The following is a 15,609-nucleotide window of genomic DNA, read 5'->3' on the forward strand; positions in this document are numbered from 1 at the left end:
TTCTTCTTCACGAATAGCACAGGCGCTCCCCATGGTGAGTGACTAGGGCGTATGAAGCCCTTGTCAAGTAGCTCCTGTAGCTGCTCATGAAGTTCCTTCAGTTCTGCTGGAGCCATGCGGTAGGGCGCTTTGGAAATAGGATTGGTGCCGGGGAAGATCTCTATCTCAAATTCAATCTCCCTGACTGGTGCTAGGCCTGGTAACTCTTCAGGGAAGACTGCTAGGTAGTCACATACAACTCGGACCTCTGCTAGCTGTTGGTCCTCGTCCTGGCTGGTATTGACTACATGTGCTAGGTACCCCGTACATCCCGAATCCATCAACTTCTGTGCCTTCATAGCTGAGAGAAATTTTCGGGCTTTTCTCTTTGGTTCTCCGATGTACTCGAACTGTGCTTGTTCTTCGGGTTGGAATACGACTTTCTGTTTACGGCACTCTATGGAAGCACCATATTTGATCAGAAAGTCCATCCCAAGGATGACGTCGTAGTCAGCCATTTCTAGCAGGATCAGATCACAAAAGAGTTCCCGATCTGCTATAATGACTGGCACTGCTCTGAGCCAGTGCGTGGATGCCATGACCTCTCCTGAAGGTAGTGCCGTCAGAAACTGACCACTAAGTATCTCTGGGGGTATTTCTAATTTCTCGGAGAACACCCTGGCTATATATGAATGGGTTGCCCCAGTATCAAATAGAACAGTAGCACTATACTGAAAGATGCTAATCTGACCTGTGACGACTGTCGAGGCATTTGCTACGTCCTCTCTGGTGAGTGAGTAGATCCTCGCATTCGCCATAGCTGGAGGGGCTTCTAATTGGCCCTGGCTGATAAGTGGACCTTCTAGAGCGGCTTGCATCTGATGTAACTGAGCTGGCTGACCTGCATACTGAATCTGCTGTGGCTGAGGAAGGTCGGTCTTGTTCGGGCACTGCTTGGCCATGTGCCCTTCTTGTCCACATTCAAAGCATCCTCGTGCGCCCTTGCGACAAACCCCTGGGTGGAATTTCCCACAAGTGGCACACTTTGGATAACTGGGTCGCTTGCTAGATGGTCCTCCTTTTGAGTCGCTCCCTGATTTGCGCTTGCTGTTGGAGTTCCCTTTCCAGTTAGAGCTGTGGCCTTGCTATTTTTGAGTGTGAGAGTTTCCTTGGCCCTTGGACTCTGAGGAGACTTGCCTCTGCTGCTTCATGCTGTTCTGGTAATGCTCTGTGGTCAAGGCACTGCTCACCTACTCCTCTGTGGTTTGTGGCCTATGTATGCTGCCAGCCACGTTCACTGCTATCTCTGGCCTCAGCATCTTGAGCATCAACCTGATCCGTTCCTTTTCTGTGCTGACTAGCTCTGGGCACAGACGAGCCAACCTGTTGAATTTCTTCATGGCTTCCTCAACTGATAGGTTGCCCTGACGAAACTCAGTGAACTCGTCATAGTGGCGGTTTGTAACCCGCATATGAAAGAACTCCTCAAAGAATTCCTTCTCAAAGTCAGCCCATGTCATCTGGTTCACTGGGCGCTTCGTTCTGATTCTTTCCCACCACATGCGTGTGTATCCTGTCAGGCAGAAGGAGGCACACTTCACCTTCTCGTGTTCTGGCCACTCTAGAAGCTCCATCGTGCTCTCCAGTGTTTTGAACCATGCTTGTGCAACCCATGGTTCACTAGTGCCTGAGAAGTTCTCTGGCTTGACTCGCTGCCACTGGATCAGATAGGCTTCCTTTCTTGGCTCAGCTGCTGGGACTGCTGGTGCTGGTACTGGTGCCGGTGTTGGCGCTGTAGGCTGAGTTGGTGGAACCTCTAAGACTTCTGGAGTCGTCAGATTCGGTTCCGGGGTGACTGTGGGGGTATTCTGCTGATTAGCCTTTAAGGTGGCTATCTCCTGTTGCTGTTCAGCGAGCTGCTGCTGTAACTGAGCCACCAGTGCTGTAAGGTCTGGAGGAGGCACTGAACTACCTGCCTCTTGCTGGGGCTCAGTAGCTAGTGCCCTTCTAGCTGGGCGTCCTCGTGCCATTTCTAAAGACATAGAGAACATATGTATAACTAATACTATCACAGTTCTATAATCACTGATATCATGTTAAAAGATTATCTCATACTAGCAGGAAGTAGGCATATAAACATGAACTGTAACTAGAAAGCAATAACAATGAGGAGAGTAGAGGTATTCTTACTTGGAAGCTGCAGGTACAATGCTGATGTGTGTGTAGGAAGTATGGAACACTGCTCTGATACCACTCTGTAACGCCCCGCCTTCTACTACTAGGCTGTAAGGCGAATCGCTACATTCGTTCTACACTATACTGTGCGGAAAGCTGGGCTAATTAAAATTTTGCTAATTATCTGATTAAGGTTAACTCTGACACTAGCATTCCGGGTGTACCTTGGAGTTGTACACGTGCTAGGGGAGGTATTTACAACTGGTAACACCCTCCGGACCGATCCACAGACCGATCTGCTGATACTGGTACGTCACAAGACCCTGGATCGGTCGGTTGTCCGATCCCGAAGCCACATCGCTTCTGTCCTCAGCTGGATCGGTCAACCGACCGATCCAGGTGTGGCCTGATCGGTCGGCACGACCGATCCAGGTATGTCTGGATCGGTCAGCTGACCGATCCAGGAACCTGGAAATCGGGGACTCGCTACTGTATCGCGCTGGATCGGTCGGCTGACCGATCCAGGAGGATACAGTAGCATACTGTATCTGGCTGGATCGGTCGGCTGACCGATCCAGTGACACAGCCAGGCCCTGATCGGTCGGGAGACCGATCAGAGTCTGATTTCACCCCGGGGAACTCTGATTTCAGCACTTTGGCGTGCCAAACCCCACATAACATCTAACTAATGCATCATAACTATTCTAACAACATGTAATAACATTCTAACGACATCAACTAGTAATCTGACTTAACATAGGACGTAGTTTAGGAATTTGTGGCAACACACACAACTAAAAGTGCCTAGAACATGTAAACCAAAACCAATAAATCAAATGCTAAAGTAAATGCTAAAGAGTCTAATGCTCAATTTGCTACGTCCCCTAAGGACCTTTGATTCCAGTTCCATACACACCCACCATCTTTGCATTGCCCTCCAGCTTCCTCTGCTAGTCCATTTTCCTTTTACCTGTATCTGCAGTATAAGGAAAACAGTATCTGTAAGCCAAAAAGCTTAGTAAGAAACCATCTACCTCACAAAAACATGCGACGATGCAAATATGATTTTAAATCATGCTGTTTAAAACATATGCTGAATGTACTGAATAAACTAAGCATGGCATGGCATATAAGCATACAATCATGGCATATCCAAAGCTGTACATGAAATTAATGGAGATAACTGAACTAAGCATATAAAAGCTAACTGGAGCTAAACTGATACTGAGTTCAAACTCAACTAACAAGACCAAATTTTGAGTTTTGAAAACTAATTCGTAATAAGTGAAAATACATAATCATACTGTTTTGGGCCCGGCAACTGTACTTGCTGTGCGCGCATCCCTAACTAGACCCGGGATTGCAAGTTCCGAATCTAGTAGGGTTCACTAGGTTGTCTGAACCTAGGGACGACTGTGGGAGTCCAACCCAACGGATATCTGATCCTGTACAGTGCCTACTGAAAATAAAATACTGAATGTAGCTAATTACTGTGTAACTTACTGATTCTAGGTTATCTGAACCTAGAGCTAGGTTGTCTAAACCTAGAGGCGACTGTGGGAGCCTACCCATTGGACCGTAGTCCCATATAGCTAAAATAAATTGATTTACTGTTTTAAACGCTTCTAATGCATTTAGCTGTACTATCAAAATGCCTAAGCTGCATTTTTACTGATCTAGTTATTTTGTCGAACACTTAGTGTGCCCTAACTCTCCTCTTCATTAGGGAGATCACCTTTAGGCACCCGACACGTCTACAACCCCAACTGAAGAGGGTAAACGTGTCCGGCCCATCTAAAGGTGCTCAACTAAATCCCTAAATATGAGAGGAGGGTTAAAACACCCTACATGTCCACAAAAATTTGCATATTACTAATCTAATGCATAGAAAATCCAAACGGAGCTATTATACTGTAGGTGAGGGGTTTCTTACCTCTTGATCGTAATTTCTTACGATTCTATTCGCTAGAGTTCCGGTGGAGATGATCCTCTCGACGATCCGATCACGTCTTCGCGTTCCTCTCGCGGAGAAGAACCTCTTTCGTGTTGGAGTCGTTGCCGAAAGATGAACCTATGGACCCTTGCCTTGGTGTGCCGTGCGTGAGGAAGAGGAGAAGGAGGGAGAGGCGGCGGTGAGGTTTTGGAAGGGAAAGTGGCGTGAGGTGAGGAGGTGCCGAACCAATTCTAAAATAAACCGACCCAACTTAAGTTCTTCTATTTATATTAAGTGGGTAACTAGGTCCAATTCTAATATAAATATAATTGATTCCTCTTTCTTTCAGCACGGCCCTGCTGGGTTCACCGGTTACTAAACTTATCCGTAAACCATAGGTCTCGGGTTCGATTCCCGCCTAAGCTATTTTACGGTTCCAATTATTTTTGCTGCCTCCGCTACTCGAAAAATTCCGGAAAAATATCTAAAAATTCTAGAAAAAAATCATACTATATTTCTAAAACAGTTTTGAGAATTTTCGGGCTTTACACAATGCTAACACAAACCAATTTTAGTTGGTTCGGAGCCTTCGTCGACTCCTATTCTAAAGCCCGCACTCATCAAGTGCTTTCGTTGGGCAATTCACTAGCAGTTCGCAAAAAGGATTACAAAGATAAGTACAAGAACTCTTAAAAGAAATACTGACAACAATTGAAAAGAACTTGATCCGCAGGTTGTCGGAGAAGCTTCGCGGGAGCAGAGCGCAACAAAGCAGTCGTGGAAAGAAGTTATTGTACGTAGCTCTGGAGGAAAGCTCCTTTTATAGGAGTGCTCCAGGCGCCCAGACCGTGATGTCGGCCCAGCCAATCAGCGCGCTCCACGTTTGTGACAAGATAGACTTTTGCCTTCCAGGCGCCCGGACCACCATCTTCCATAAACTCGTTTTCCTGTAAAAAAATGTTAGTTTCAGGCAAAATAAAAATTATACTACCATGCAAAACAAAGTGTTATCACAATTATAGTAAAAAGGGTAGTAATTAGATTCAGTCTCACCAAGACCAGGATCTAGTCACGATCTCAACATAGATTCCTGAAATGGTTCTAAGTTAGATCGACGCTTACTGTTCCCTCAAATGGGGAACGCCCTCACCAAGTCACTCCCCTCCAGTGACTTACCTTAACTTACCTGCCAGACATCCAGCCAGCACGTCGACCTGTCTGGACTTCGTGCCAGCTATCCGGTCAGCCCGTCGACCTAGCTGAACTTCCCTGCAACACTGAGTTAGCACAATAGATAAAATGATAAGGCAAAACAGTGTTAACAGAATTCAAAGATAACCTAGGGTTATCTCCCCCTAGGGTTGCCTAGCTTCACTCACTAGGACTTTCATTGCCTGGCTTCACTTATCAGGACTTCCTCCTCCTAGCTTCACTCGCTAGGGCCCGGCTTCACTCACCAGGACTTCCTCCATCTAGCTTCACTCGCTAGGGCCCAGCTTCACTCACCAGGACTTCCATCACCTACCTTCACTCACTAGGGCATGGCTTCACTTACCAGGACTTCCACTACCTAGTTTCACTCACTAGGGCCTCGCTTCACTCACCAGAACTTCCATCACCTACCTTCACTCACTAGGGCCTGACTTCACTTACCAGGACTTTCGCTACCTAGCTTCACTCACTAGGGTCTAGCTTCACTCACCAGGACTTTCATCCACTACCTACCTTCACTCACTAGGGTCTGGCTTCACTCACCAAGACTTCCACTTTATCTAACCTTCAGTTAGGACTTCTCCTTGCTAGTCATTTAGTCCTGACTAGACTTCTCCCTTCCAAACATCAAGTCTTGTTTGGATCAACCCTTGGTTAAATTAATCATACATAGGTATATTGTCAAACATTAAAACCCTAAAGGTCGATTGTACCAACAGGAGGCGCCTTCAATGCCTTATATAAGCTAGTCTTGAGGAAGCTTCAAGACACTACACTTATACGAGCTACTACGCATCTATTTGAGGTTCCAACTACTTTGGGCTCTTGCTACGACTCTAGTGAGAAGCTGTTGTGCCCTACAACTGTTCCGAGGACTTCTGATCGCAACTGACAGACCGACATCGATACACGAACAAGCCACTTTGATCCTAAGTGTCGATAACATTTTTATTGTACTTAAATTCTACAAACGAGAAGTGCAGTCTGTTGCACTTCACCAATCTTCTTTGTACTCAATTCCTTCTTCTGGAGATATCGGAAGAGGTTTTTAGTAGATTACCCATCGATAGATCTGCGGGACCTGGGTCTTGGAGTAGGAGTCGCCGAAGGATCTGAACCAAGTAAAACCTCTCATGTTTTCTTGTGTTCTCATTCCACTTTAATTTTCCTCTACGTACTTAATTTTTGAAAAGTTTTTAAGACACGTGATTCCCCCCCCCCCCCCCTCTCACGTGCATCTTGATCCAACAAGCTTCTCTTCTTCTCCCATTTCTTTAAATGCTCTAGCTTCTTGATCTCCCTCTTCTTAGGGCATTTGGTGTGGTAGTGGCCCTTCTCCCTACACGTGAAGCATACTATGCGCATTCGCCTCTTTTGGGCTTCGTCATTCCTACAACCCATGTTAATATTTAAACTAACTTGATTGGGTTTAGGAGTTACCTTCTTCTAACCCATTGGACACCTGCTCTTGTAGTGTCCCTTCTCATTGCACCCTAAGCAAACAATGTGGCCCTTTGGCTTCACTTCGGTGGAGATGCTCACTAGGTTGACTACTTCCAAGACCTCTTCATCATCCATCTTGGTTTCTTCTTCAACCCTTGAGGATGTTTCCTCATCCACACTTGTGGATGCCATTTCTTCATCCTTCTCCTCCTCGGAAGTTGAACATACATCACCTTCCGGTTGCTCCTCCTATACTTGAGCTTCTTCATCCGGTTCTTCAGATTTTTCCTCTTCATGTGTAGGGTTGGATTCTTCTTTTAGACCCAACTTTATCTTGCTCCATAAGTCATGAGCATTCTCATATTTACCTACACCACTTATCACGTTAGAAGGCAAAATATCTATCAAAATTGATATTATCTTTGAATTTTCCTTTGATCATGAAGTTTGCTCCTCCGTCCAATAACGCGGTCAGAGTCTCTTTCTCGTCTTGTCTCTTGGGACTTCGAATGGCTCCTTGACCACCATCATAGTGTCCCAATCCATTTTGAAGAAGATCTCTATTTTTATCATCCAATATGTGATGTCCCATAGACTTTCTCCTTCATACTTTGAAGGTTCAATCAAGCCGGTCATCTTTGAGAGTTGCTCTTCTCTGCGGTTAGTCTGATGAAGTACGACCTTGCTTTGATACCACTTGTTGGGGATCAAAGGCTGGCTATGAGGGGGTGGATAGCGGATCACCCAATTCTATCACTTCCTATAATGTTAGCACAGTAGAATATAAATAATAACAAATAGAAAGCTAATCTAAAAACAAGAAATGCAAACCAAATGAACATGTCGATTTACGTGGTTCGGAGATAAATCTCCTACTCCACGGCTATCTATAAGGTAGATGATCTCGATCCATCGGTTGATGACTTCCCGGAAAACCTTCGTCTAACTCACATAACTCCTTGTGGGTAGAGAAACCTCACCACAACTATCACAAGAATTCTTGAGAAGCTAGAGTACTAGTAGACTGCTAATAGGGGTTAAGTACAAAATTAGAATTGCAAACCTATATTAAACTTCTGTTTGGGCCAGATTTTGATGAGTATTTGGTTGTTAATTCATTCCATTGGCTGCTTAACTTTTGGAGCAATGTGCCAACTTAAATTTCTGGTTAAAACAAGGGGGATTTCTAATTTATCCTTGCTCTGTAAAGTTGAATCTGAATCCTGAAATGCAGAAATTTAAGAAATCTATTGTTGTATGATGTGAGGGAGCTCAAATGATCATTATACCTGTGACCAGAACCAATTTGAACACTTATTGAAGCTGAAGATCTGTCAACTGAGGAGCTGAATTTTGTACCATAAGATTGTTGCCACGACTGAAAATGATCATCATAGCATTCTAGTTCCATGTCTTCCACCTTTAACTGAAACTTTGTTTTCCTTATTGCTTTTCCAACACTAATTCTTTCATTTGCATCTGATTTTGTTTTCCTTGCAATTCAAATGAACCTTCATAATTGTGAATCCAAATCTCTATGATGGCGATGAAGAATAGATGAGAAGCAAGCATATTTTGCCATGAGTAGCTTGAGTGACCTCTACTATTGATCACAATTTGAATTAGAATGAGAGCCGCAAAATTTTTATCTTGTGAGGATAGAGTGTTATCATTTTCAATTCATTCATGAAAGATGAAAGTTATTATGTTGTTCACCAAGAGTTAAGTTTAATGCCCATGAAGGCTTGAGATTTTGGAATTTGACAATCTTAGATGGTTACTTCTCTATTCTCTAATCATGTTTAAGAATTTGTTTAAGTGGGTACCATTTAAGTAGATTCCTTAGTTTTCTTGACTTGTATGAGACATGCAAGAATAAGTGTGGGGGATTTTGATAGTTGGTTTGTTGGGCATATTATTTTGGTGGATTTTGGATGATTTTTGGAGAACTATTGTATTGATTAATCTATTTGTAATATGGTTTTATTAAGCAAAGATTGATTCGAGCTAATCACATTTTTATTCTTGATTCATGAATTTTGTTCTCATAAATGTAATTTGGTTGTGTAGGTGGCTCATGGGGAATTGAGCAAGGAATTAGTGATCAATTGAGGAGGAGCTGGGTTTGTGCAACCAAGTAAGAAGATCAAGGCTCCATTCGAGCTCAGTCCAAGTTCAGCCAACTGTGTGAATCAAGTTGAACCAAGTCACGATTGGACCATTTGAACCAGGGGTATAAGTCGTTGTTGCCTGGCACAGTGAATAGTGGCTTCGCAACTATTTACCGTGCCAGCGTCTTCACGAGAGCATGAGGCAGAGTCCCGTTTCCAACCAGATCTGAGATTTATGGTTTTTCATCGGCGACGAGCTTCAAGGTGTGCTAGCGATCATCGGCTGAGAGGTAGAGAGCAACGGCAAGGAGTTTCCCACGTTGCAATTTTGAAGACTGTGTTTCCTAGTCGTGCGTAGATCGGAGGGAGTTTCCTCGATCTGTGATTTCCACCAACCAACGAGGGTGTCAGAGGAGTTTTCCTGACGTTACCGATCCATTTCCATCTTCTATTTCATCAGCGTCGCCCGGATCGATTGGGTAAATCGATCACCAGACTTCAATCCTTTGTTCCTTGCACAGAGAGTTGCTTCAGAAGATCGCGGACTTGAAGGGAGGATCCCAGGAGTCGTGCGATTTGTATGTTGCTACCTGGAAGCTTGGAATCTCGTTTCTAATTGCTTGAAGGGAGTTCTCTAGGAGTGTTTCGGCTTGTTGGCAGGAAGGACTCGATTGGGGATGTGCATTTGTGAACGTTTCTTTATCTTAGAATTAGTTTTTCAATTACCCAGATTTGATGATCTGATCTCATTATTCCACAATTTCCCTTTAGATTTGATTTAACGCATTTGATTGTCACATTTTATGCAATTTTGCTTTAAGAACATAAACCTCCCTGATTCAATTACCTTTGGTTCGTTGAAGATGAATAGTATTAGTTTGTGTAGTTAGGTAAATTCAGGTTAATAAGAAGAACGTGTGAATTCATGCGAGAATAACAAAATGTCAAGTTCATTCTATTCATTTAGTTACTTTAATTGAATTGTGAATCATTCCTGTTTTAGTTTCAATTGAGCAGCAATGATTAGCTTAATAGTGTTCATTTACCATTCGGATACTTTCTTTAGATGAACCCAAACTAAAATATCCATTTTCATTTGAAAACCCAAAAAAGAATTTCAATTCTAGAATTCACACACAATTGCTAGTTGTCCTTGGAAAAACATGACTGACTCTATACTACATTTTTACTTTTGAAATGTATGGGTTTTCAATCTTAATCAATTTGAAGTGTATTGTGACGTGGAATAGGGTTCACATTAGGTATCTTTTAACTGGACTTTCTAGAGCTACTTTCTTATTTAATGGCATTGAAAATTAGTGTAAACTCTCTAGTACGATCTTTGCAGGTTGTACTGGTATTTGGTTAGAATCCCTACAAGAGTATAAGTATGAAAGTAAGGATATGAACAATACATAAGGACATTAATTAGCATTATAGTGAAACCAAAATCCTAGAATTATTCCCCCAATCAAGTTTCTCCTTTCATCACTTCCTCTCTCTCTCTCTCTTTGCTCTTTCTCTTTCTCTCCCCATTCTCTTTCTCTCTCTCTCAAACTGTTGTGTTCATGACTCAACCAACTTTCGATTGTCTAAATAACTTATTTTACAAACTCAACTAGTGCTTAATCAATAGTTTATGTGAGATTGATATTTTATTACTTGGCGATAGAATCATGCACTTGCGGTCGTCAACAATAACACTATTTTGTACTACTATCATTGTTATTGTGCTAAACTTTATTTTGCAGAAAATAGGGTATTTTAGTCAACAAGATGGATCACTCGATTGAACAGGAAGCTTCAGTGGATCGATCAGAAGATATAAGATTGATCTAGAAGGAAAGAGGGGATCAAAGTGATGTGATCTAGACAGAAGGAAACTATGAGGATTAGTCGACTGATATAATTAAGTTGATTTCGTAGAGATTTGATCCAATCAGATCATGAACCTGGACGTGAACCTCGACATCACTGAGGATCCATCAAACGATCATCTAGATCGATCGAAGGATCATCCAAATTGATCGAATGATCATCCAGATCAATCGATTAAACCTTAGTATCATTCAAAGACCATATCTCGTCTCATTCAATCAAAGTTTCCTTCTGGGTTCGATAGACTAATTCATAGGTTCGGTCGATCGATCCCCTTCTTTCCATCAAAACAATGATCTTATCCAGCTCGACCTTATCTCTTATTATCGATTGACTGAACCTCTCTATTCAGTCAACTGATCCATTCTATCAATTAAAAATTCTTGTTTTTTTTTGTAGAACAAAGTTAGCAACATAATAAAAGTATCTCTGAAAAATAAAGTTAGTAACAATGTATTTATGCATTATTGAATCTGATAGTAAGATTGTTTAAGCTCGACTACAAAATTTGAATTGGTTTCTTAGTTAAATCATCACCTAACTTTGTTCTCAAAGTGAGAACATGTCTTCACACCTTTTCAGAAGTATTTTTCTTATCTAGAGTCTTACCTTGCTTACCTGCCAAACATCTTATCCGCTGACCTATTTAGACTTACTTTGCTTAGTGTCTAATCAACCCATCAGAACTTTTCTTACTTGATATCCGGTCCACTTGACCCATCAAGTGTGTTCTGTCATATCAATCTGGTCTTTCCTTGCCTGATGTCTAGTCCTCTTGATCTACTTAGACTTTATATGACAAGTATCTTGCACACTTATCACTCATATCAAATACATAATGTTTAACTTTAAACTCTTTGTTAGATATCAAAATATGAGTTCGATTATCGGCGATATTTGCATCAACAATCTCCTCCTTTTTTATGTTTGGTAACGTAGTTTAAAGTAAGAAAAAAATATATCTTTTCTAATAAAGTTTAACATGCTTTTAAACTTTAAATCAGAAACATAAACTAAAATCGGAGCATTTAGAGTTTAAATTAAAATTAAATCAGAAACTTGTAAAGTTTATTAGACTTAAACTCAAATCAAGACTTGAATCAAACAAGTTTAACTAACTTAAACTTAGATCACAATATTAAACTTTAAGTTAACTATATCAAGAATTGAAATCGTAACAACTTAAACTGCAAAGTATAAAGCAATAAGTGTAGGTTTAAGTTGAAAGTCTAACAATCTTGAATTAACCAATTTAAGCTTAACTTAAAGCCAATCAAAGTCAAAGTTCCATTTTCAAGGTTCAATTTCTAAGTCAAGATTCAAATTTCTTTTTTTCAGGTCAAACTTTAAGCATAACCCTCCCCTTTAACGCATATAAAAATATGGATCATTGCAATACTTTTCAAGAATATGAAAGATTAAATTTTTCAAAATATTTTACAAGGCATTTTCAAAAGTATTTTTCAAAGCATTTTCAAAACGTTTTCAACAATAATTGCCCAACCATGCAAACTAAAGAGTCAAGCTACCAAGGAAAAAGACAAGCCTAATAGAATCTTGCATGCATCTCTAAATCTAATCAGAGGATAAAGGCGACTGCTGGCTGATGTTCCAAGCTCGGAGAAAATCGAACATCTGCTCCTGCTGATGTGGTGCAGCATCTCCGGCTGCTACTGCACGATCGAGTGGAGACATCTATCAATGCATTGCAAGTCTAAATGTCCGTCGATCCGTTGAAAATTCTGCTAAAAATGGGCATAGGGTTCATCTAGCTCTGAAGGGGCTACTTGAGCATAGGTAGCTCTAGTAGTGGACTCATGGGGGCCTCCTTGACCGATGGTTCTTCCTCTTCCTTGGACTACTCAACGTGTGTAGCACATCTGTAATGATCCTTAAAAACTAAGGTCTGGTCGCTTGCTTTTTTCAAAATGACTATCCTCAGTATGACAATGCTTAGTGTATCCTAGCCAAGGATAACTGTCTAATGCTTATTTTATCAAAATGATTGGATAGAGTCATTTGATCCTACTGATGCATAATAACAATAGGCCATATGAACATTTTTAGAGGAGCTATAACCAGAATAATGAAGAATAGTCTTGAATACTCATAGACCTATGTCAATGTCAAATGATGTTTGAGTGTGTACATAAGGAACATATGATAGGGTCGAATGACAGCTTGATTCATAGTGGATAAAGGTAAGATGTAACTTACAATGAACTTTAAAAAGCATTATCCTGTGGACTTAGATCAACTGAGTTCATTGATCTAGGATGAGGACCCTCAAAAAAATTTACATACATGGAATCCAAGGAAAGATGTGAATACCGTTCAGGTAGGGTCAGGGGATAGATTGAGAATGCATCTAACCATGTCAATATCAAAAAATAAGTCATGGCATGCTACCCTAGTCTTATAGTGAAATTCATCCATTTGGGTAAGGTTATGATAGAATTTAGCACAAAGATCATGATTGACATAGTGCATAATAGTTAATAACTTAACTACATCAGGAAATAAGTAGTGAAAAATAAAATGTCTAAGTACCGAGTTCCTATAACATTAAAAAATCTAGTTGGAAATGAATGTCTTTATTCCTTTGTGAGGAATCTAAGGTCTTGGCTTGGTTGCAAGGAGCCGGCTTGGTCATGGGTAGCTCGACATTTTTAACTATAGAAGTTATTAAAATAAGTAAAGAAGAACAAAACTAAACTAATGCAAGGGTTTTAGGGTAACTATTGAGGCATTTTGATGCTTCGGAGGCATTAGAGACTTTGAATTCGGCGCTGGAAGAAGAGAAGATAGAGATTTCGATAATGACTCAACTTCAGCTCGCTATTGTTCTTATAATGAGGGTTCAGCCAACCAATAGGGGTGAATCAATCGACTGATCCCTTAAATATCCTGTTGTTCATTCAGCTTACAAGACTAAATGGTCAATTTTCTTATGACTGTTTAAGGTGATCGGTCGAATGAACAAGTTAAGGCAAGTCAGTATTTTTGCATTTTGAGACTATCGATTGATCGATAGATATGATCAGTTGACCAAAATGCAAATGGTCACTGTCACATGGTCACGGTCTTTCTTGGGTTCCTAGGTGGATTGGTCGACCCATCCCATTGGATTAGTCGACCGATCAAGTCATGTGGTCAAGTTTGATGGTAAAATTTTGACCTTGTTCAGATGAGTTTTGATCGATAGTCTCAAAACCCTAAAAACTTGACCTGACTTAAATTGTTTGATTGACCGATCACCTTAAACGATCTGTCGATCATGGAAATACTGCCCATTTCAACCTCGTAAACTGAATGATCGATCATGGGAATGCTGACATTTAAGGGATTGGTTGACTGATCACCCCTATCGATTGATCGAACATGTTGAAAATTGGACCAACAAACAAGTAAATAAATTACTTGTCTTACACTAACAATAACAACACTACAACACCCTTTTTGTGGATCACTCACAATTCTAAGACAAAGAAGAAAAAACAAAAAAACTTTGACTCACAAATTGATACTTGATTGATCAATGAAACTAAATACAAGGTAGAGTATTTATAGTACTCTTCATACAATCTGGACCGTTCAATTAAATTAAATTCTAGTCATTAAAATTCTAATTCTTATCCATGAAATGAGAAAAACACTCTTGACCACATATTTAATTTTATCTTTTACCAAGTCGTCATCTTTATCTATTAGAAAAATAAATAATTAAATAGCAAATCTTATCTATAACTCTTATCTTTTATTGGATAAGTTTTATCCTTTATTTGGGTTGGAGTTGATATTTAACACTCCCCCTCAACACCAACCCTTTGTACTATGCCGAGTTGATCACGAAACCTTTTGAATTTGCTGGCGCTCAAGCCTTTTGTGAACAAATCTGCAACTTGATCATCTGTACTGATTTGTCTCATCACAATTTCTTCTTGGAGAACTTTTTCTCTGATAAAATGATAGTGCACTTCAACATGTTTGGTTCTTGCATGAAAGATCGGATTTTTCGCCAAACGAATTGCCGATTGATTGTCACAATATATTGGAACTGCATAATCAACTGGTTGATGTAGGTTATTTAATAGTTGAATCAACCATGTGCTTTCTTGAGCTGCCATTGCTGCTGCTCGATACTCAGCTTCAGTGCTTGATAATGATACAGTTGGTTGTCTCTTGCTGCACCAAGAAATTGCTCCAGAACCAAGCTTAAATAAGTAACCAGTTGTTGACCTTATGGTGTCATGATCTCCTAGCTGTGTCAGTCTGGACATCTCACTCTCGATCTCTGAGATCCGTGTCCCCCTCTCAGCTGTTGGTTCAGAATCTAAGAGCAGCACCCCGACAATACACACATAAACACTAAAGAAGATAAAAAAAGCAAAACAAAAAAAAAAGAACGGAGTAGCTTGGGAAAAATTAATCTTGCCGTGCTGCTTTTTCCATTCACATTTGTGTTGTATATATACACCACAAGTGATAAGATCTTACATCACTTAAACCATAGAAATAATGCCACGTAAGCTATAAACTAGGAAAGGCTAAGTTATCAAAAATATTAAACGAAACGTTATAACTAAAACTTATCATGTCCGATTTATTTGAATTTATCCGGATTATTTGCTCACATTACTCCCCCTAATCCGGACATGACTGTAAATCATAGACGCCAAGTAATTGTCACATAGCAGCTAACTTTACTCCTGGTAGTGCTTTAGTTAATACATCGGCTCGTTGTTCTCCGGTGTTGACGAACTCAACCACAATCTGTCCTTTCTCAACACATTCTCTGATAAAATGAAACCTTGTATCTATATGCTTACTTCGACCATGAAATACCGGATTCTTCATGAGAGCTATGGCGGATTTGTT

The sequence above is a fragment of the Zingiber officinale genome, chromosome 8B, assembly GCF_018446385.1.
Source record: "Zingiber officinale cultivar Zhangliang chromosome 8B, Zo_v1.1, whole genome shotgun sequence".
Lineage (NCBI taxonomy): Eukaryota > Viridiplantae > Streptophyta > Magnoliopsida > Zingiberales > Zingiberaceae > Zingiber > Zingiber officinale.